Source organism: Scyliorhinus torazame, chromosome 4 (assembly GCF_047496885.1).
Source record: "Scyliorhinus torazame isolate Kashiwa2021f chromosome 4, sScyTor2.1, whole genome shotgun sequence".
In the NCBI taxonomy this organism is placed as follows: domain Eukaryota; kingdom Metazoa; phylum Chordata; class Chondrichthyes; order Carcharhiniformes; family Scyliorhinidae; genus Scyliorhinus; species Scyliorhinus torazame.
In genome coordinates this window covers 1,008,924-1,031,362 of record NC_092710.1, presented here as the reverse complement: position 1 = coordinate 1,031,362, position 22,439 = coordinate 1,008,924, and the positions used below count along the sequence as shown (strand labels likewise).

The following is a 22,439-nucleotide window of genomic DNA, read 5'->3' as shown; positions in this document are numbered from 1 at the left end:
CACACAATTTGAAAAAAGGTATAAAAGTAAAAATCACTTGCTTACCTTCTGAGTGTCTGAGATGTTCTCAGGTTCTCTCGCTGACAGAGACTGCTCCTCCACCTCCGATCCTTGACCTGCACAATGCTAATAATATAATAATATAATATGGCACTTACCTTCCACCAATGGGTCTTATTATTAGGTTAGAGGAGGAGGGCGGGTGGGAGACACTACACGTGTAGTGTCTCGGGTTTCCTCTCCACCAGAATTTATTGGTTGGGGGGGGGGGGGGGGGGGGGGACTTGCCAGAGGTCGAACTTCCGGTTCCCGCCTTATATAAAAACAAATAAAACAGAAAAGAAGAACAGACACGGGACCAGGCAAGGCTTTTTAAATTCACTACTCACCTCCCAGAAGGCCCCTGCGCACCGCTGCCGCTGAAATCCAAAGGGCTGCTCCTGTATAGGTAAGAGCTTTTAAACTCACTACTCACCTCCCAGAAGTCCCCTGCGCACCGCTGCCGCCGAAATCCAAAGGGCTGCTCCTGTATAGGTAAGAGCTTTTAAACTCACTACTCACCTCCCAGAGGGCCCCTGCGCACGGCTGCCGCTTTACTCTGTGTTTGATGGGGACAGTGTAGAGGGAGCTTTACTCTGTATCTAACCCCGTGCTGTACCTGTCCTGGGAGCGTTTGATGGGGATAGTGTAGAGGGAGATTTACTCTGTATCTAACCCCGTGCTGTACCTGTCCTGGGAGTGTTTGATGGGGACAGTGTAGAGGGAGCTTTACTCTGTATCTAACCCCGTGCTGTACCTGTCCTGGGAGTGTTTGATGGGGACAGTGTAGAGGGAGATTTACTCTGTATCTAACCCCGTGCTGTACGTCCTGGGTGTGTTTGATGGGGACAGTGCAGAGGGAGCTTTACTCTGTATCTAACCCCGTGCTGTACCTGTCCTGGGAGTGTCTGATGGAGTCAGTGCAGAGGGAGCTTCACTCTGTATCTAACCCCGTGCTGTACCTGTCCTGGGAGTGTTTGATGGGGACAGTGTAGAGGGAGCTTTACTCTGTAACTAACCCCGTGCTGTACCTGTGCTGGGAGTGTTTGATGGGGACAGTGTAGAGGGAGCTTTACTCTGTATCTAACCCCGTGCTGTACCTGTCCTGGGAGCGTTTGATGGGGATAGTGTAGAGGGAGATTTACTCTGTATCTAACCCCGTGCTGTACCTGTCCTGGGAGTGTTTGATGGGGACAGTGTAGAGGGAGCTTTACTCTGTATCTAACCCCGTGCTGTACCTGTCCTGGGAGTGTTTGATGGGGACAGTGTAGAGGGAGATTTACTCTGTATCTAACCCCGTGCTGTACGTCCTGGGTGTGTTTGATGGGGACAGTGCAGAGGGAGCTTCACTCTGTATCTAACCCCGTGCTGTACCTGTCCTGGGAGTGTTTGATGGAGACAGTGTAGAGGGAGCTTTACTCTGTAACTAACCCCGTGCTGTACCTGTGCTGGGAGTGTTTGATGGGGACAGTGTAGAGGGAGCTTTACTCTGTATCTAACCCCGTGCTGTACCTGTCCTGGGAGTGTTTGATGGGGACAGTGCAGAGGGAGCTTTACTCTGTATCTAACCCCGTGCTGTACCTGTCCTGGGAGTGTTTGATGGGGACAGTGTAGAGGGAGCTTTACTCTGTAACTAACCCCGTGCTGTACCTGTGCTGGGAGTGTTTGATGGGGACAGTGTAGAGGGAGCTTTACTCTGTATCTAACCCCGTTCTGTACCTGTGCTGGGAGTGTTTGAAGGGGACAGTGTAGAGGGAGCTTTACTCTGTATCTAACCCTGTACTGTACCTGTCCTGGGAGTGTTTGATGGGGACAATGTAGAAGGAGATTTAATCTGTGTCAAACCCCGTGCTGTACCTGGCCTGGGAGTGTTTGATGGGGACAGTGTAGAGGAGCTTTACTCTGTATCTAACCCTGTGCTGTTCCTGTCCTGGGAGTGTTTGATGGGGTCAGTGTAGAGGGAGCTTTACTCTGTATCTAACCCCGTGCTGTACCTGTGCTGGGAGTGTTTGATGGGGACAGTGTGGAGGGAGCTTTACTCTGTATCTAACCCCGTGCTGTACCTGTGCTGGGAGTGTTTGATGGGGACAGTGTAGAGTGAGCTTTACTCTGTATCTAACCCCGTGCTGAACCTGTCCTGGCAGTGTTTGATGGGGACAGTGTAGAGGGAGCTTTACTCTGTATCTAACCCCGTGCTGTGCCTGTCCTGGGAGTGTTTGTTGGGGACAGTGTAGAGGGAGCTTTACTCTGTATCTAACCCCGTGCTGTACCTGTCCTGGGAGTGTATGATGGGGACAGTGTAGAGGAGCTTTTCTCTGTATCTAACCCCATGCTGTACCTGTCCTGGGAGTGTTTGATGGGGATAGTGTAGAGGGAGCTTTACTGTGTATCTAACTCCGTGCTGTAACTGTCCTGGCAGTGTTTGATGGGGACAGTGTAGAAGGAGCTTTACTATGTATCTAACCCCGTGCTGTACCTGTTCTGGGAGTGTTTGATGGGGACAGTGTAGAGGGAGCTTTACTCTGTGTCTAACCCCGTGCTGTAACTGTCCTGGGAGTGTTTGATGGGGTCAGTGAAGAGGGAGCTTTACTCTGTATCTAACCCCGTGCTGTATCTGTGCTGGGAGTGTTTGATGGGGACAGTGTAGAGGGAGCTTTACTCTGTATCTAACCCCGTTCTGTACCTGTGCTGGGAGTGTTTGATGGGGACAGTGTAGAGGAGCTTTACTCTGTATCTAACCCCATGCTGTACCTGTCCTGGGAGTGTTTGATGGGGTCAGTGAAGAGGGAGCTTTACTCTGTATCTAACCCCGTGCTGTATCTGTGCTGGGAGTGTTTGATGGGGACAGTGTAGAGGGAGCTTTACTCTGTATCTAACCCCGTTCTGTACCTGTGCTGGGAGTGTTTGATGGGGACAGTGTAGAGGGAGCTTTACTCTGAATCTACCCCTGTGCTGTACCTGTCCAGGGAGAGTTTGATGGGGACAGTGTAGAGGGAGCTTTACTCTGTATCTAACCCCGTGCTGTACCTGTGCTGGGAGAGTTTTTTATCTGGACACTGTAGAAGGAGATTTAATCTGTGTCAAACCCCGTGCTGTACCTGTCCTGGGAGTGTTTGATGGGGACAGTGTAGAGGGAGCTTTACTCTGAATCTAACCCCGTGCTGTACCTGGCCTGGGAGTGTTTGATGGGGACAGTGTAGAGGAGCTTTACTCTGTATCTAACCCTGTGCTGTTCCTGTCCTGGGAGTGTTTGATGGGGTCAGTGTAGAGGGAGCTTTACTCTGTATCTAACCCCGTGCTGTACCTGTGCTGGGAGTGTTTGATGGGGACAGTGTGGAGGGAGCTTTACTCTGTATCTAACCCCGTGCTGTATCTGTGCTGGGAGTGTTTGATGGGGACAGAGTAGAGGGAGCTTTACTCTGTATCTAACCCCGTGCTGTACCTGTGCTGGGAGTGTTTGATGGGGACAGTGTAGAGTGAGCTTTACTCTGTATCTAACCCTGTGCTGAACCTGTCCTGGCAGTGTTTGATGGGGACAGTGTAGAGGGAGCTTTACTCTGTATCTAACCCCGTGCTTTGCCTGTCCTGGGAGTGTTTGTTGGGGACAGTGTAGAGGGAGCTTTACTCTGTATCTAACCCCGTGCTGTACCTGTCCTGGGAGTGTTTGATGGGGACAGTGTAGAGGAGCTTTACTCTGTATCTAACCCCGTGCTGTACCTGTCCTGGGAGTGTTTGATGGGGTCAGTGTAGAGGGAGCGTAACTCTGTATCTAACCCCGTGCTGTACCTGTCCTGGGAGTGATTGATGGGGACAGTGTAGAGGGAACTTTACTCTGTATCTAACCCCGTGCTGTACCTGTGCTGGGAGTGTTGATGGAGATAGTGTAGAGGGAGCTTTACTGTGTATCTAACTCCCTGCTCTACCTGTCCTGGGAGTGTTTGATGGGGACAGTGTAGAGGAGCTTTTCTCTGTATCTAACCCCATGCTGTACCTGTCCTGGGAGTGTTTGATGGGGATAGTGTAGAGGGAGCTTTACTGTGTATCTAACTCCGTGCTGTAACTGTCCTGGCAGTGTTTGATGGGGACAGTGTAGAAGGAGCTTTACTCTTTATCTAACCCCGTGCTGTACCTGTTCTGGCAGTGTTTGATGGGGACAGTGTAGAGGGAGCTTTACTCTGTGTCTAACCCCGTGCTGTAACTGTCCTGGGAGTGTTTGATGGGGTCAGTGAAGAGCGAGCTTTACTCTGTATCTAACCCCGTGCTGTATCTGTGCTGGGAGTGTTTGATGGGGACAGTGTAGAGGGAGCTTTACTCTGTATCTAACCCCGTTCTGTACATGTGCTGGGAGTGTTTGATGGGGACAGTGTAGAGGAGCTTTACTCTGTATCTAACCCCATGCTGTACCTGTCCTGGGAGTGTTTGATGGGGTCAGTGAAGAGGGAGCTTTACTCTGTATCTAACCCCGTGCTGTATCTGTGCTGGGAGTATTTGATGGGGACAGTGTAGAGGGAGCTTTACTCTGTATCTAACCCCGTTCTGTACCTGTGCTGGGAGTGTTTGATGGGGACAGTCTAGAGGGAGCTTTACTCTGTATCTAACCCCGTGCTGTACCTGTGCTGGGAGTGTTTGATGGGGACACTGTAGAGGGAGCTTTACTCTGTATCTAACCCCGTGCTGTCCCTGTCCTGGGAGTGTTTGATGGGGACAGTGTAGAGGGAGCTTTACTCTGTATCTAACTCCGTGCTGTACCTGTCCTGGGAGTGTTTGATGGGGACAGTGTAGAGGGAGCTTTACTCTGTATCTAACCACGTGCTGTACCTTTCCTGGGAGTGTTTGATGGGGACAGTGTAGAGGGAGCTTTACTCTGTATCTAACCCCGTGCTGTACCTGTCCTGGGAGTGTTTGATGGGGACAGTGTAGAGGAGCTTTACTCTGTATCTAACCCCGTGCTAAACCTGTCCTGGGAGTGTTTGATGGGGTCAGTGTAGTGATAGCTTTCCTCTGTATCTAACCCCGTGCTGTACCTGTCCTGGGAGTGTTTGATGGGGACAGAGTAGAGGGAGCTTTACTCTGTATCTAACCCCGTGCTGTACCTGTGCTGGGAGTGCTTGATGGGAACAGTGTAGAGGGAGCTTTACTCTGTATCTAACCCCGTGCTGTACCTGTGTTGGGAGTGTTTGATGGGGACAGTGTAGAGCATGCTTTACTCTGTATCTAACCCTGTGCTTTACCTGTCCTGGGAGTGTTTGATGAGGACAGCGTAGAGGGAGCTTTACTCTGTATCTAACCCCGTGCTGTACCTGTCCTGGGAGTGTTTTTTGGGGAAAGTGTAGAGGGAGCTTTACTCTGTATCTAACCCCGTGCTGTACCTGTCCTGTGGGTGATTGATGGGGACAGTGTAGAGGGAGCTTTACTCTGTATCTAACCCCGTGATGTACCTGTCCTGGGAGTGTTTGATGGGGTCATTGTAGAGGGAGCTTTACTCTGTATCTAACCCCGTGCTGTACCTGTCCTGGGAGTGTTTGATGGGGACAATGTAGAGGGAGCTTTACTCTGTATCTAACCCCTTGCTATACCTGTCCTGGGAGTGTTTGATGGGGACAGTGTGGAGGGAGCTTTACTCTGTATCTAACCCCTTGCTATACCTGTCCTGGGAGTGTTTGATGGGGACAGTGTGGAGGGAGCTTTACTCTGTATCTAACCCCTTGCTATACCTGTCCTGGGAGTGTTTGATGGGGACAGTGTAGAGGAGCTTTACTCTGTATCTAACCCCGTGCTGTACCTGTCCTGGGAGTGTTTTTTGGGGAAAGTGTAGAGGGAGCTTTACTCTGTATCTAACCCCGTGCTGTACCTGTCCTGTGGGTGATTGATGGGGACAGTGTAGAGGGAGCTTTACTCTGTATCTAACCCCGTGATGTACCTGTCCTGGGAGTGTTTGATGGGGTCATTGTAGAGGGAGCTTTACTCTGTATCTAACTCCGTGCTGTAACTGTCCTGGCAGTGTTTGATGGGGACAGTGTAGAAGGAGCTTTACTCTGTATCTAACCCCGTGCTGTACCTGTTCTGGCAGTGTTTGATGGGGACAGTGTAGAGGGAGCTTTACTCTGTGTCTAACCCCGTGCTGTAACTGTCCTGGGAGTGTTTGATGGGGTCAGTGAAGAGCGAGCTTTACTCTGTATCTAACCCCGTGCTGTATCTGTGCTGGGAGTGTTTGATGGGGACAGTGTAGAGGGAGCTTTACTCTGTATCTAACCCCGTTCTGTACCTGTGCTGGGAGTGTTTGATGGGGACAGTGTAGAGGAGCTTTACTCTGTATCTAACCCCATGCTGTACCTGTCCTGGGAGTGTTTGATGTGGTCAGTGAAGAGGGAGCTTTACTCTGTATCTAACCCCGTGCTGTATCTGTGCTGGGAGTATTTGATGGGGACAGTGTAGAGGGAGCTTTACTCTGTATCTAACCCCGTTCTGTACCTGTGCTGGGAGTGTTTGATGGGGACAGTGTAGAGGGAGCTTTACTCTGTATCTAACCCCGTGCTGTACCTGTGCTGGGAGTGTTTGATGGGGACACTGTAGAGGGAGCTTTACTCTGTATCTAACCCCGTGCTGTCCCTGTCCTGGGAGTGTTTGATGGGGACAGTGTAGAGGGAGCTTTACTCTGTATCTAACTCCGTGCTGTACCTGTCCTGGGAGTGTTTGATGGGGACAGTGTAGAGGGAGCTTTACTCTGTATCTAACCACGTGCTGTACCTTTCCTGGGAGTGTTTGATGGGGACAGTGTAGAGGGAGCTTTACTCTGTATCTAACCCCGTGCTGTACCTGTCCTGGGAGTGTTTGATGGGGACAGTGTAGAGGAGCTTTACTCTGTATCTAACCCCGTGCTAAACCTGTCCTGGGAGTGTTTGATGGGGTCAGTGTAGTGATAGCTTTCCTCTGTATCTAACCCCGTGCTGTACCTGTCCTGGGAGTGTTTGATGGGGACAGAGTAGAGGGAGCTTTACTCTGTATCTAACCCCGTGCTGTACCTGTGCTGGGAGTGCTTGATGGGAACAGTGTAGAGGGAGCTTTACTCTGTATCTAACCCCGTGCTGTACCTGTGTTGGGAGTGTTTGATGGGGACAGTGTAGAGTGAGCTTTACTCTGTATCTAACCCTGTGCTTTACCTGTCCTGGGAGTGTTTGATGAGGACAGCGTAGAGGGAGCTTTACTCTGTATCTAACCCCGTGCTGTACCTGTCCTGGGAGTGTTTTTTGGGGAAAGTGTAGAGGGAGCTTTACTCTGTATCTAACCCTGTGCTGTACCTGTCCTGGGAGTGTTTGATGGGGACAGTGTAGAGGGAGCTTTACTCTGTATCTAACCCCGTGCTGTACCTGTCCTGGGAGTGTTTGATGGGGACAGTGTAGAGGAGCTTTACTCTGTATCTAACCCCGTGCTAAACCTGTCCTGGGAGTGTTTGATGGGGTCAGTGTAGTGATAGCTTTCCTCTGTATCTAACCCCGTGCTGTACCTGTCCTGGGAGTGTTTGATGGGGACAGAGTAGAGGGAGCTTTACTCTGTATCTAACCCCGTGCTGTACCTGTGCTGGGAGTGCTTGATGGGAACAGTGTAGAGGGAGCTTTACTCTGTATCTAACCCCGTGCTTTACCTGTCCTGGGAGTGTTTGATGAGGACAGCGTAGAGGGAGCTTTACTCTGTATCTAACCCCGTGCTGTACCTGTCCTGGGTGTGTTTTTTGGGGAAAGTGTAGAGGGAGCTTTACTCTGTATCTAACCCCGTGCTGTACCTGTCCTGGGAGTGTTTGATGGAGACAGTGTACAGGGAGCTTTACTCTGTATCTAACCCTGTGCTGTACCTGTCCTGGGAGTGTTTGATGGGGACAGTGTAGAGGGAGCTTTACTCTGTATCTAACCCCGTGCTGTACCTGTCCTGGGAGTGTTTGATGGGGACAGTGTAGAGGGAGCTTTAGTCTGTATCTAACCCCGTGCTGTACCTGTCCTGGGTGTGTTTTTTGGGGAAAGTGTAGAGGGAGCTTTACTCTGTATCTAACCCCGTGCTGTACCTGTCCTGGGAGTGTTTGATGGGGACAGTGTAGAGGGAGCTTTACTCTGTATCTAACCCCGTGATGTACCTGTCCTGGGAGTGTTTGATGGGGTCATTGTAGAGGGAGCTTTACTCTGTATCTAACCCCTTGCTATACCTGTCCTGGGAGTGTTTGATGGGGACAGTGTGGAGGGAGCTTTACTCTGTATCTAACCCCGTGCTGTACCTGTCCTGGGAGTGTTTGATGGGGACAGTGTAGAGGAGCTTTACTCTGTATCTAACCCCATGCTATACCTGTCCTGGGAGTGTTTGATAGGGTCAGTGTAGAGGAAGCTTTACTCTGTATCTAACCCCGTGCTGCACCTGTGCTGGGAGTGTTTGATGGGGACAGTGTAGAGGGAGCTTTACTGTGTATCTAACTCCGTGCTGTACCTGTCCTGGGAGTGTTTGATGGGGACAGTGGAGAGGGAGCTTTACTCTGTATGTAACCCCGTGCTGTACTTGTCCTGGGAGTGTTTGGTGGGGACAGTGTAGAGGCTGCTTTACTCTGTATCTAACCCCGTGCTGTACCTGTCCTGGGAGTGTTTGATGGGGACAGTGCAGAGGGGGCTTTAATCTGTATCTAACCTTGTGCTGTACCTGTCCTGGGAGTGTTTGATGGAAACAGAGGGAACTTTACTCTGTAACTAACCCCGTGCTGTACCTGTCCTGGGAGTGTTTGATGGGGACAGTGTAGAGGGAGCTTTACTCTGTATCTAACTCCGTGCTGTCCCTGTCCTGGGAGTGTTTGATGGGGACAGTGTATAGGGAGCTTTACTCTGTATCTAACCCCGTGCTGTACCTGTCCTGGGAGTGTTTGATGGGGACAGTGTAGAGGGAGCTTTACTCTGTATCTAACACAGTGCTGTGCCTGTCCTGGGAGTGTTTGATGAGGACAGTGTAGACGGAGCTTTACTCTGTATCTAACCCCGTGCTGTACCTGCCCTGGGAGTGTTTCATGGGGACAGTGTAGAGGGCGCTTTACTCTGTATCTAATACCGAGCTGTACCTGTCCCGGGAGTGTTTGACGAGGACAGTGTAGAGGCAGCTTTACTCTTTATCTAACCCCGTGCTGTACCTGTCCTGGGAGTATTTGATGGGGACAGTGCAGAGGGAGCTTTACTCTGTATCTAACCCCGTGCTGTTCCTGTCCTGGGAGTGTTTGATGGGGACAGTGTAGAGGGAGCTTTACTCTGTATCTAACCCCTTGCTGTACCTGTCCTGGAAGTGTTAGATGGAAACAATATTCGAGATGTGTTTGTTTTTCAATTGAAGTAATTGAGTATTTTGGCATGAGGCCATACCTGAGCTGGATAACATTTCAAAAACAGTCTTCTTCTCCCATCAGTTCAATGTTATGGATCAGGAACGGTCAAAGTATTTGATTGCAGAATTCATCCTGATGTCAATTTTTGAATTACTGAGAGTCCGTCTGGGATATATTGCTAACGACAACCAGGTCAGTGATCTTGTCAATTAGCCCACGGTAATGTTCTGTGTCTCTATATCCCTGTTCGCCAGTGTGTCCCCTCTCTGTATCCCACTGTTCCCCAGCGTGTCCCTCTCTATATCCCACTGTTCCCCAGTGTGTCCCCTCTCTATATCCCACTATTCCCCAGTGTGTCCCCTCTCCATATCCCACTGTTCCCCAGTGTGTCCCCTCTCTATATCCCACTGTTCCCCAGTCCGTCCCCTCTCTATATCACACTGTTCCCCAGTGTGTCCCCTCTCTGTATCCCACTATTCCCCAGTGTGTCCCCTCTCCATATCCCACTGTTCCCCAGTGTGTCCCCTCTCTATATCCCACTGTTCCCCAGTGTGTCCCCTCTCCATATCCCACTGTTCCCCAGTGTGTCCCCTCTCTGTATCCCACTGTTCCCCAGTGTGTCCCCTCTCTATATCCCATTGCTCCCCAGTGTGTCCCCTCTCTATATCCCACTGTTCCCCAGTGTGTCCGCTCTCTATATCCACTGTCCCCCAGTGTGTTCCTCTCTATATCCCACTGTTCCCCAGTCCGTCCCCTCTCTATATCCCACTGTTCCCCAGTCCGTACCCTCTCTATATCCCACTGTTCCCCAGTGTGTCCCTCTCTATATCACACTGTTCCCCAGTGAGTCCCCTCTCTCTCTCCCACTTTTCCCCAGTCCGTCCCCTCTCTATATCCCACTGTTCCCCAGTCCGTCCCCTCTCTATATCCCACTATTCCCCAGTCCGTCCCCTCTCTATATCCCACTGTTCCCCAGTGTGTCCCCTCTCTATATCCCACTGTTCCCCAGTGTGTCCCTCTCTATATCCCACTGTTCCCCAGTGTGTCCCCTCTCTATATCCCACTGTTCCCCAGTCCGTCCCCTCTCTATATCCCACTGTTCCCCAGTGTGCCCCCTCTCTATATCCCACTGTTCCTCAGTGTGTCCGCTCTCTATAATCCACTGTTCCCCAGTGTGTCTCCTCTCTATATTTCACTGTTCCCCAGTCAGTCCCTCTCTATATCCCACTGTTCCCCAGTGTGCCCGCTCTCTATAATCCACTGTTCCCCGGTGTGTCCCTCTCTATATTTCACTGTTCCCCAGTCAGTCCCTCTCTATATCCCACTGTTCCCCATTGTGTGCCCTCTCTATATCCCACTGTTCCCCAGTGTGTCCCTCTCTATATCCCACTGTTCCCCAGTGTGTCCCCTCTCTATATCCCACTGTTCTCCAGTCCGTCCCCTCTCTATATCCCACTGTTCCCCATTGTGTGCCCTCTCTATATCCCACTGTTCCCCAGTGTGTCCCTCTCTATATCCCACTGTTCCCCAGTGTGTCCCCTCTCTATATCCCACTGTTCCCCAGTCCGTCCCCTCTCTATATCCCACTGTTACCCAGTGTGTCCCCTCTCGATATCCCACTGTTCCCCAGTCCGTCCCCTCACTATATCCCACTGTTCCCCTGTGTATCGCTCTCTATATCCCACTGTTCCCCAGTGTGTCCCCTCTCTATATCCCACTGTTCCCCAGTGTGTCCCCTCTCGATATCCCACTGTTCCCCAGTGTGTCCCTCTCTATGTCCCATTGTTCCCCAGTGTGTCCCCTCTCGATATCCCACTGTTCCCCAGTGTGTCCCTCTCTATATCCCACTGTTCCCCTGTGTATCGCTCTCTATATCCCATTGTTCCCCAGTGTGCCCCCTCTCTGTATCCCACTGTTCCCCAGTCCGTCCCCTCTCTATATCCCACTGTTCCCCAGTACGTCCCTCGCTATATCCCATTGTTCCACAGTGTGTCCCCTCTCTATATCCACTGTCCCCCAGTGTGTTCCTCTCTATATTACACTGTTCCCCAATCCGTCCCCTCGTTATATCCCACTGTTCCCCAGTCCGTCCCCTCTCTATATCCCACTGTTCCCCATTGTATCCCCTCTCTATATCCCACTGTTCCCCAATCCATCCCCTCGCTATATCCCACTGTTCCCCAGTGTGTTACTCGCTATATCCCACTGTTCGCCATTCCGTCCCCTCTCTATATCCCACTGTTCCCCAGTGTGTCCCTCTCTATATCCCACTGTTCCCCAGTGTGTCCCTCTCTATATCCCTCTGTTCCCCAGTCTGTCCCCTCTCTATATCCCACTGTTCCCCAGTGTGTCCCTCTCTATATCCCACTGTTCCCCAGTCCGTCCCCTCTCTATATCCCACTGTTCCCCAGTGTGTCCCTCTCTATATCCCACTGTTCCCCAGTCCGTCCCCTCTCTATATCCTACTGTTCCCCAGTCCGTCCCCTCGCTATATCCCACTGTTCCCCAGTGTGTCCCCTCTCTATATCCCACTGTTCCCCAGTTTGTCCCTCTCTATATCCCACTGTTCCCCAGTCCGTCCCCTCTCTATATCCCACTGTTCCCCAGTCCGTCCCCTCTCTATATCCCACTGTTCCCCAGTGTGTCCCCTCTCTATATCCCACTGTTCCCCAGTGTGTCCCTCTCTTTATCCCACTGTTCCCCAGTGTGTCCCTCTCTATATCCCACTGTTCCCCAGTCCGTCCCCTCTCTATATCCCACTGTTCCCCAGTCCGTCCCCTCTCTATATCCCACTGTTCCCCAGTGTGTCCCTCTCTATATCCCACTGTTCCCCAGTCCGTCCCTCTCTATATCCCACTGTTCCCCAGTGTGTCCCTCTCTTTATCCCACTGTTCCCCAGTCCGTCCCCTCTCTATATCCCACTGTTCCACAGTGTGTCCCTCTCTATATCCCACTGTTCCCCAGTGTGTCCCCTCTCTATATCCCACTGTTCCCCAGTGTGTCCATCTCTTTATCCCACTGTTCCCCAGTCCGTCCCCTCTCTATATCCCACTGTTCCACAGTGTGTCCCTCTCTATATCCCACTGTTACCCAGTGTGTCCCCTCTCTATATCCCACTGTTCCCCAGTCCGTCCCCTCTCTATATCCCACTGTTCCACAGTGTGTCCCCTCTCTATATCCACTGTCCCCCAGTGTGTTCCTCTCTATATCCCACTGTTCCCCAGTGTGTCCCCTCTCTATATCCCACTGTTCCCCAGTCCGTCCCCTTTCTATATCCCACTGTTCCCCAATGTGTCCCCTCTCTATATCCCACTGTTCCCCAGTCCGTCCCCTCTCTAGATCCCACTGTTCCCCAGTACATCCCCTCACTATATCCCTCTGTTCCCCAGTCCGTCCCCTCTCTATATCCCACTGTTCCCCAGTATGTGCCCTCTCTATATCCCACTGTTCCGCAGTCAATCCCCTCTCTATATCCCACTGTTCCCCAGTGTGTCCCTCTCTATATCCCACTGTTCCCTAGTGTGTCCCCTCTCTATTTGGCAGGAAGGATCAAGGAAAACCCAAAAGCTTTCTATAGGTATGTCAGGAATAAGCGAATGACTAGGGACAGAGTAGGACCAGTCAAGGACAGGGATGGGAAGTTGTGTGTAGAGTCTGAAGAGATAGGCGAGATACTAAATGAATATTTTTCGTCAGTATTCACTCAGGAAAAAGACAATGTTGTGGAGGAGAATGCTGAGCTCCGGGTAAATAGATTAGATGGCATTGAGGTACGTAGGGAAGAGGTGTTGGCAATTCTGGACAGGCTGAAAATAGATAAGTCCCCGGGACCTGATGGGATTTATCCTAGGATTCTCTGGGAGGCCAGGGAAGAGATTGCTGGACCATTGGCTTTGATTTTTATGTCATCATTGGATACAGGAATAGTGCCAGAGGACTGGAGGATAGCAAATGTGGTCCCTTTGTTCAAAAAGGGGAGCAGAGACAACCCCGGCAACTATAGACCGGTGAGCCTCACGTCTGTAGTGGGTAAAGTCTTGGAGGGGATTATAAGAGACAAGATTTATAATCATCTAGATAGGAATAATATGATCAGGGATAGTCAGCATGGCTTTGTGAAGGGTAGGTCATGCCTCACAAACCTTATCGAGTTCTTTGAGAAGGTGACTGAACAGGTAGACGAGGGTAGAGCAGTTGATGTGGTGTATATGGATTTCAGCAAAGCGTTTGATAAGGTTCCCCACGGTAGGCTATTGCAGAAAATACGGAGGCTGGGGATTGAGGGTGATTTAGAGATGTGGATCAGAAATTGGCTAGCTGAAAGAAGACAGAGGGTGGTGGTTGATGGGAAATGTTCAGAATGGAGTTCTGTCACAAGTGGAGTACCACAAGGATCTGTTCTGGGGCCGTTGCTGTTTGTCATTTTTATCAATGACCTAGAGGAAGGCGCAGAAGGGTGGGTGAGTAAATTTGCAGACGATACTAAAGTCGGTGGTGTTGTCGATAGTGTGGAAGGAAGTAGCAGGTTACAGAGGGATATAGATAAGCTGCAGTGCTGGGCTGAGAGGTGGCAAATGGAGTTTAATGTAGAGAAGTGTGAGGTGATTCACTTTGGAAGGAAAAACAGGAATGTGGAATATTTGGCTAATGGAAAAGTTCTTGAAAGTGTGGATGAGCAGAGGGATCTAGGTGTCCATGTACATAGATCCCTGAAAGTTGCCACCCAGGTTGATAGGGTGGTGAAGAAGGCCTATGGAGTGTTGGCCTTTATTGGTAGAGGGGTTGAGTTCCGGAGTCAGGAGGTCATGTTGCAGCTGTACAGAACTCTGGTACGGCCGCATTTGGAGTATTGCGTACAGTTCTGGTCACCGCATTATAGGAAGGACGTGGAGGCTTTGGAATGGGTGCAGAGGAGATTTACCAGGATGTTGCCTGGTATGGAGGGAAAATCTTATGAGGAAAGGCTGATGGACTTGAGGATGTTTTCGTTAGAGAGAAGAAGGTTAAGAGGAGACTTAATAGAGGCATACAAAATGATCAGAGGGATAGATAGGGTGGACAGTGAGAGCCTTCTCCCGCGGATGGAAATGGCTAGCACGAGGGGACATAGCCTTAAACTGAGGGGTAATAGATATAGGACAGAGGTCAGAGGTAGGTTCTTTACGCAAAGAGTAGTGAGGCCGTGGAATGCCCTACCTGCTACAGTAGTGAACTCGCCAACATTGAGGGCATTTAAAAGTTTATTGGATAAACATATGGATGATAATGGCATAGTGTAGGCTAGATGGCTTTTGTTTCGGTGCAACATCGTGGGCCGAAGGGCCTGTACTGCGCTGTATTGTTCTATGTTCTATATCCCACTGTTCCCCAGTCCATCCCCTCACTATATCCCACTGTTCCCCAGTGTGTCCCCTCACTATTTCCCACTGTTCCCCAGTGTGTCCCCTCTCTATATCCCACTGTTCCCCAGTGTGTCCCTCTCTATCTCCCACTGTTCCCCAGTGTATCCCCTCTCTATATCCCACTGTTCCCCTGTGTGTCGCTCTCTTTATCCCACTGTTCCCCAGTGTGCCCCCTCTCTGTATCCCACTGTTCCCCAGTGTGTCCCTCTCTATATCCCACTGTTCCCCAGTCCGTCCCCTCTCTATATCCCACTGTTCCACAGTGTGTCCCCTCTCTATATCCACTGTTCCCCAGTGTGTTCCTCTCTATATCCCACTGTTCCCCAGTGTGTCCCTCTCTATATCCCACTGTTCCACAGTGTGTCCTCTCTATATCCCACTGTTCCCCAGTGTGTCCCTCTCTATATCCCACTTTTCCCCAGTGTGTCCCGCTCTATATCCCACTGTTCCCCAGTGTGTCCCTCTCTATATCCCACTGTTCCACAGTGTGTCCTCTCTATATCCCACTTTTCCACAGTGTGTCCTCTCTATATCCCACTGTTCCCCAGTGTGTCCCTCTCTATATCCCACTTTTCCCCAGTGTGTCCCGCTCTATATCCTACTATTCCCCAGTGTGTCCCTCGCTATATCCACTGTGCGCCATTCCGTCCCCTCTCTATATCCCACTGTTCCCCAGTGTGTCCCTCTCTATATCCCACTGTTCCCCAGTCCGTCCCCTCTCGATATCCCACTGTTCCCCAGTGTGTCCCTCTCTATATCCCACTGTTCCCCAGTGTGTCCCTCTCTATATCCCACTGTTCCCCAGTCCGTCCCCTCTCTATATCCCACTGTTCCCCAGTCCGTCCCCTCGCTATATCCCTCTGTTCCCCAGTGGGTCCCCTCTCTATATCCCACTGTTCCCCAGTGTGTCCCTCTCTATATCCCACTGTTCCCCAGTCCGTCCCCTCTCTATATCCCACTGTTCCCCAGTCCGTCCCCTCGCTATATCCCACTGTTCCCCAGTGTGTCCCCTCTCTATATCCCACTGTTCCCCAGTGTGTCCCCTCTCTATATCCCACTGTTCCCCAGTGTGTCCCCTCTCTATATCCCACTGTTCCCCAGTGTGTCCCTCTCCATATTCCTCTGTTCCCCAGTCCATCCCCTCTCTATATCCCACTGTTCCCCAGTGTGTCCCCTCTCTATATCCCACTGTTCCCCAGTCTGTCCCCTCTCTATATCCCACTGTTCCCCAGTGTGTCCCTCTCTATATCCCACTGTTCCCCAGTCCGTCCCCTCTCTGTATCCCACTGTTCCCCAGTGTGTCCCCTCTCTATATCCCACTGTTCCCCAGTGTGTCCCTCTCTATATCCCACTGTTCCCCAGTGTGTCCCTCTCTATATCCCACTGTCCCCAGTGTGTCCCTCTCTATATCCCACTGTTCCCCAGTGTGTCCCCTCTCTATATCTCACAGTTCACCAGTGTTTCCCTCTCTATATCCCACTGTTCCCCAGTGTGTCCCTCTCTATATCCCACTGTTCCCCAGTGTGTCCCTCTCTATATCCCACTGTTCCCCAGTGTGTTCCTCTCTATATCCCACTGTTCCCCAGTGTGTCCCCTCTCTATATCCCACTGTTCCCCAGTCCGTCCCCTTTCTATATCCCACTGTTCCCCAATGTGTCCCCTCTCTATATCCCACTGTTCCCCAGTCCGTCCCCTCTCTAGATCCCACTGTTCCCCAGTACATCCCCTCACTATATCCCTCTGTTCCCCAGTCCGTCCCCTCTCTATATCCCACTGTTCCCCAGTATGTGCCCTCTCTATATCCCACTGTTCCGCAGTCAATCCCCTCTCTATATCCCACTGTTCCCCAGTGTGTCCCTCTCTATATCCCACTGTTCCCTAGTGTGTCCCCTCTCTATTTGGCAGGAAGGATCAAGGAAAACCCAAAAGCTTTCTATAGGTATGTCAGGAATAAGCGAATGACTAGGGACAGAGTAGGACCAGTCAAGGACAGGGATGGGAAGTTGTGTGTAGAGTCTGAAGAGATAGGCGAGATACTAAATGAATATTTTTCGTCAGTATTCACTCAGGAAAAAGACAATGTTGTGGAGGAGAATGCTGAGCTCCGGGTAAATAGATTAGATGGCATTGAGGTACGTAGGGAAGAGGTGTTGGCAATTCTGGACAGGCTGAAAATAGATAAGTCCCCGGGACCTGATGGGATTTATCCTAGGATTCTCTGGGAGGCCAGGGAAGAGATTGCTGGACCATTGGCTTTGATTTTTATGTCATCATTGGGTACAGGAATAGTGCCAGAGGACTGGAGGATAGCAAATGTGGTCCCTTTGTTCAAAAAGGGGAGCAGAGACAACCCCGGCAACTATAGACCGGTGAGCCTCACGTCTGTAGTGGGTAAAGTCTTGGAGGGGATTATAAGAGACAAGATTTATAATCATCTAGATAGGAATAATATGATCAGGGATAGTCAGCATGGCTTTGTGAAGGGTAGGTCATGCCTCACAAACCTTATCGAGTTCTTTGAGAAGGTGACTGAACAGGTAGACGAGGGTAGAGCAGTTGATGTGGTGTATATGGATTTCAGCAAAGCGTTTGATAAGGTTCCCCACGGTAGGCTATTGCAGAAAATACGGAGGCTGGGGATTGAGGGTGATTTAGAGATGTGGATCAGAAATTGGCTAGCTGAAAGAAGACAGAGGGTGGTGGTTGATGGGAAATGTTCAGAATGGAGTTCTGTCACAAGTGGAGTACCACAAGGATCTGTTCTGGGGCCGTTGCTGTTTGTCATTTTTATCAATGACCTAGAGGAAGGCGCAGAAGGGTGGGTGAGTAAATTTGCAGACGATACTAAAGTCGGTGGTGTTGTCGATAGTGTGGAAGGAAGTAGCAGGTTACAGAGGGATATAGATAAGCTGCAGTGCTGGGCTGAGAGGTGGCAAATGGAGTTTAATGTAGAGAAGTGTGAGGTGATTCACTTTGGAAGGAAAAACAGGAATGTGGAATATTTGGCTAATGGAAAAGTTCTTGAAAGTGTGGATGAGCAGAGGGATCTAGGTGTCCATGTACATAGATCCCTGAAAGTTGCCACCCAGGTTGATAGGGTGGTGAAGAAGGCCTATGGAGTGTTGGCCTTTATTGGTAGAGGGGTTGAGTTCCGGAGTCAGGAGGTCATGTTGCAGCTGTACAGAACTCTGGTACGGCCGCATTTGGAGTATTGCGTACAGTTCTGGTCACCGCATTATAGGAAGGACGTGGAGGCTTTGGAATGGGTGCAGAGGAGATTTACCAGGATGTTGCCTGGTATGGAGGGAAAATCTTATGAGGAAAGGCTGATGGACTTGAGGATGTTTTCGTTAGAGAGAAGAAGGTTAAGAGGAGACTTAATAGAGGCATACAAAATGATCAGAGGGATAGATAGGGTGGACAGTGAGAGCCTTCTCCCGCGGATGGAAATGGCTAGCACGAGGGGACATAGCCTTAAACTGAGGGGTAATAGATATAGGACAGAGGTCAGAGGTAGGTTCTTTACGCAAAGAGTAGTGAGGCCGTGGAATGCCCTACCTGCTACAGTAGTGAACTCGCCAACATTGAGGGCATTTAAAAGTTTATTGGATAAACATATGGATGATAATGGCATAGTGTAGGCTAGATGGCTTTTGTTTCGGTGCAACATCGTGGGCCGAAGGGCCTGTACTGCGCTGTATTGTTCTATGTTCTATATCCCACTGTTCCCCAGTCCATCCCCTCACTATATCCCACTGTTCCCCAGTGTGTCCCCTCACTATTTCCCACTGTTCCCCAGTGTGTCCCCTCTCTATATCCCACTGTTCCCCAGTGTGTCCCTCTCTATCTCCCACTGTTCCCCAGTGTATCCCCTCTCTATATCCCACTGTTCCCCTGTGTGTCGCTCTCTTTATCCCACTGTTCCCCAGTGTGCCCCCTCTCTGTATCCCACTGTTCCCCAGTGTGTCCCTCTCTATATCCCACTGTTCCCCAGTCCGTCCCCTCTCTATATCCCACTGTTCCACAGTGTGTCCCCTCTCTATATCCACTGTTCCCCAGTGTGTTCCTCTCTATATCCCACTGTTCCCCAGTGTGTCCCTCTCTATATCCCACTGTTCCACAGTGTGTCCTCTCTATATCCCACTGTTCCCCAGTGTGTCCCTCTCTATATCCCACTTTTCCCCAGTGTGTCCCGCTCTATATCCCACTGTTCCCCAGTGTGTCCCTCTCTATATCCCCCTGTTCCACAGTGTGTCCTCTCTATATCCCACTTTTCCACAGTGTGTCCTCTCTATATCCCACTGTTCCCCAGTGTGTCCCTCTCTATATCCCACTTTTCCCCAGTGTGTCCCGCTCTATATCCTACTATTCCCCAGTGTGTCCCTCGCTATATCCACTGTGCGCCATTCCGTCCCCTCTCTATATCCCACTGTTCCCCAGTGTGTCCCTCTCTATATCCCACTGTTCCCCAGTCCGTCCCCTCTCGATATCCCACTGTTCCCCAGTGTGTCCCTCTCTATATCCCACTGTTCCCCAGTGTGTCCCTCTCTATATCCCACTGTTCCCCAGTCCGTCCCCTCTCTATATCCCACTGTTCCCCAGTCCGTCCCCTCGCTATATCCCTCTGTTCCCCAGTGGGTCCCCTCTCTATATCCCACTGTTCCCCAGTGTGTCCCTCTCTATATCCCACTGTTCCCCAGTCCGTCCCCTCTCTATATCCCAGTGTTCCCCAGTCCGTCCCCTCGCTATATCCCACTGTTCCCCAGTGTGTCCCCTCTCTATATCCCACTGTTCCCCAGTGTGTCCCCTCTCTATATCCCACTGTTCCCCAGTGTGTCCCCTCTCTATATCCCACTGTTCCCCAGTGTGTCCCTCTCCATATTCCTCTGTTCCCCAGTCCATCCCCTCTCTATATCCCACTGTTCCCCAGTGTGTCCCCTCTCTATATCCCACTGTTCCCCAGTCTGTCCCCTCTCTATATCCCACTGTTCCCCAGTGTGTCCCTCTCTATATCCCACTGTTCCCCAGTCCGTCCCCTCTCTGTATCCCACTGTTCCCCAGTGTGTCCCCTCTCTATATCCCACTGTTCCCCAGTGTGTCCCTCTCTATATCCCACTGTTCCCCAGTGTGTCCCTCTCTATATCCCACTGTCCCCAGTGTGTCCCTCTCTATATCCCACTGTTCCCCAGTGTGTCCCCTCTCTATATCTCACAGTTCACCAGTGTTTCCCTCTCTATATCCCACTGTTCCCCAGTGTGTCCCTCTCTATATCCCACTGTTCCCCAGTGTGTCCCTCTCTATATCCCACTGTTCCCCAGTGTGTCCCTCTCTATATCCCACTGTTCCCCAGTGTGTCCCTCTCTATATCCCACTGTTCCCCAGTGTGTCCCTCTCTTATTTCCCTCTGTTCCCCAGTGTGTCCCTCTCTATATCCCACTGTTCCCCAGTGTGTCCGCTCTCTATATCCCACTGTTCCCCACTGTGTCCCCTCTCTATATCCCACTGTTCCCCAGTGTGTCCCTCTCTATATCCCACTGTTCCCCAGTGTGTCCCTCTCTATATCCCACTGTTCCCCATTGTGTCCCCTCTCTATATCCCACTGTTCCCCAGTGTGTCCCTCTCTATATCTCACTGTTACCCAGTGTGTCCCTCTCTATATCCCACTGTTCCCCAGTGTGTCCCTCTCTATATCCCACTGTTCCCCAGTGTCTCCCTCTCTATATCCCACTGTTCCCCAGTGTGTCCCTCTCTTATTTCCCTCTGTTCCCCAGTGTGTCCCTCTCTATATCCCACTGTTCCCCAGTGTGTCCGCTCTCTATATCCCACTGTTCCCCACTGTGTCCCCTCTCTATATCCCACTGTTCCCCAGTGTGTCCCTCTCTATATCCCACTGTTCCCCAGTGTGTCCCTCTCTATATCCCACTGTTCCCCAGTGTGTCCCCTCTCTATATCCCACTGTTCCCCAGTGTGTCCCCTCTCTTTCTCCCACTGTACCCCAGTGTGTCCCTCTCTTTATCCCACTGTTCCCCAGTGTGTCCCTCTCAATATCCCACTGTTACCCAGTGTGTCCCTCTCTATATCCCACTGTTCCCCAGTGTGTCCCTCTCTATATCCCACTGTTACCCAGTGTGTCCCTCTCTATATCCCACTGTTACCCAGTGTGTCCCTCTCTATATCCCACTGTTCCCCAGTGTGTCCCTCTCTATATCCCACTGTTCCCCAGTGTGTCCCTCTCTATATCCCACTGTTACCCAGTGTGTCCCTCTCTATATCCCACTGTTCCCCAGTGTGTCCCCTCTCTATATCCCACTGTTACCCAGTGTGTCCCTCTCTATATCCCACTGTTCCCCAGTGTGTCCCTCTCTATATCCCACTGTTCCCCAGTGTGTCCCCTCTCTCTATCCCTCTGTTCCCCTGTCCGTCCCCTCTCTATATCCCACTGTTCCCCAGTGTGTCCCTCTCTATATCCCACTGTTCCCCAGTGTGTCCCCTCTCTATATCCCACTGTTCCCCAGTCTGTCCCCTCTCTATATCCCACTGTTCCCCAGTGTGTCCCTCTCTATATCCCACTGTTCCCCAGTCCGTCCCCTCTCTGTATCCCACTGTTCCCCAGTGTGTCCCCTCTCTATATCCCACTGTTCCCCAGTGTGTCCCTCTCTATATCCCACTGTTCCCCAGTGTGTCCCTCTCTATATCCGACTGTCCCCAGTGTGTCCCTCTCTATATCCCACTGTTCCCCAGTGTGTCCCCACTCTATATCTCACAGTTCACCAGTGTTTCCCTCTCTATATCCCACTGTTCCCCAGTGTGTCCCTCTCTATATCCCACTGTTCCCCAGTGTGTCCCTCTCTGTATCCCACTGTTCCCCAGTGTGTCCCTCTCTATATCCCACTGTTCCCCAGTGTGTCCCCTCTCTATATCTGACAGTTCACCAGTGTGTCCCTCTCTATATCCCACTGTTCCCCAGTGTGTCCCTCTCTATATCCCACTGTTCCCCAGTGTGTCCCTCTCTATATCCCACTGTTCCCCAGTGTGTCCCTCTATATATCCCACTGTTCCCCAGTGTGTCCCTCTCCATATCCCACTGTTCCCCACTGTGTCCCCTCTCTATATCCCACTGTTCCCCAGTGTGTCCCTCTCTATATCCCACTGTTCCCCAGTGTGTCCCTCTCTATATCCCACTGTTCCCCACTGTGTCCCCTCTCTATATCCCACTGTTCCCCAGTGTGTCCCTCTCTATATCCCACTGTTCCCCAGTGTGTCCCTCTCTATATCCCACTGTTCCCCAGTGTGTCCCCTCTCTATATCCCACTGTTCCCCAGTGTGTCCCTCTCTATATCCCACTGTTCCCCAGTGTGTCCCTCTCCATATCCCACTGTTCCCCACTGTGTCCCCTCTCTATATCCCACTGTTCCCCAGTGTGTCCCTCTCTATATCCCACTGTTCCCCAGTGTGTCCCTCTCTATATCCCACTGTTCCCCAGTGTGTCCCCTCTCTATATCCCACTGTTCCGCAGTGTGTCCGCTCTCTATATCCCACTGTTCCCCAGTGTGTCCCCTCTCTATATCACACTGTTCCCCAGTATGTGCCCTCTCTATATCCCACTGTTCCCCAGTCCGTCCCCTCTCTATATCCCCCTGTTCCCCAGTGTGTCC

General features: G+C 51.1%; 1 long non-coding RNA gene across 1 annotated transcript in view; it reads left to right on the top strand.

The window, feature by feature from the left end:
- The first annotated feature begins 493 nt into the window (after positions 1 to 493).
- Positions 494 to 22,439, top strand: part of LOC140411541 (uncharacterized) — a 47,849-nt gene continuing 25,903 nt past the window's right edge. The window contains exons 1-2 of the long non-coding RNA XR_011940855.1: positions 494 to 534; positions 9,464 to 9,574. This is a non-coding gene — a long non-coding RNA (uncharacterized lncRNA). The remainder of the gene's footprint in view (positions 535 to 9,463; positions 9,575 to 22,439) is intronic.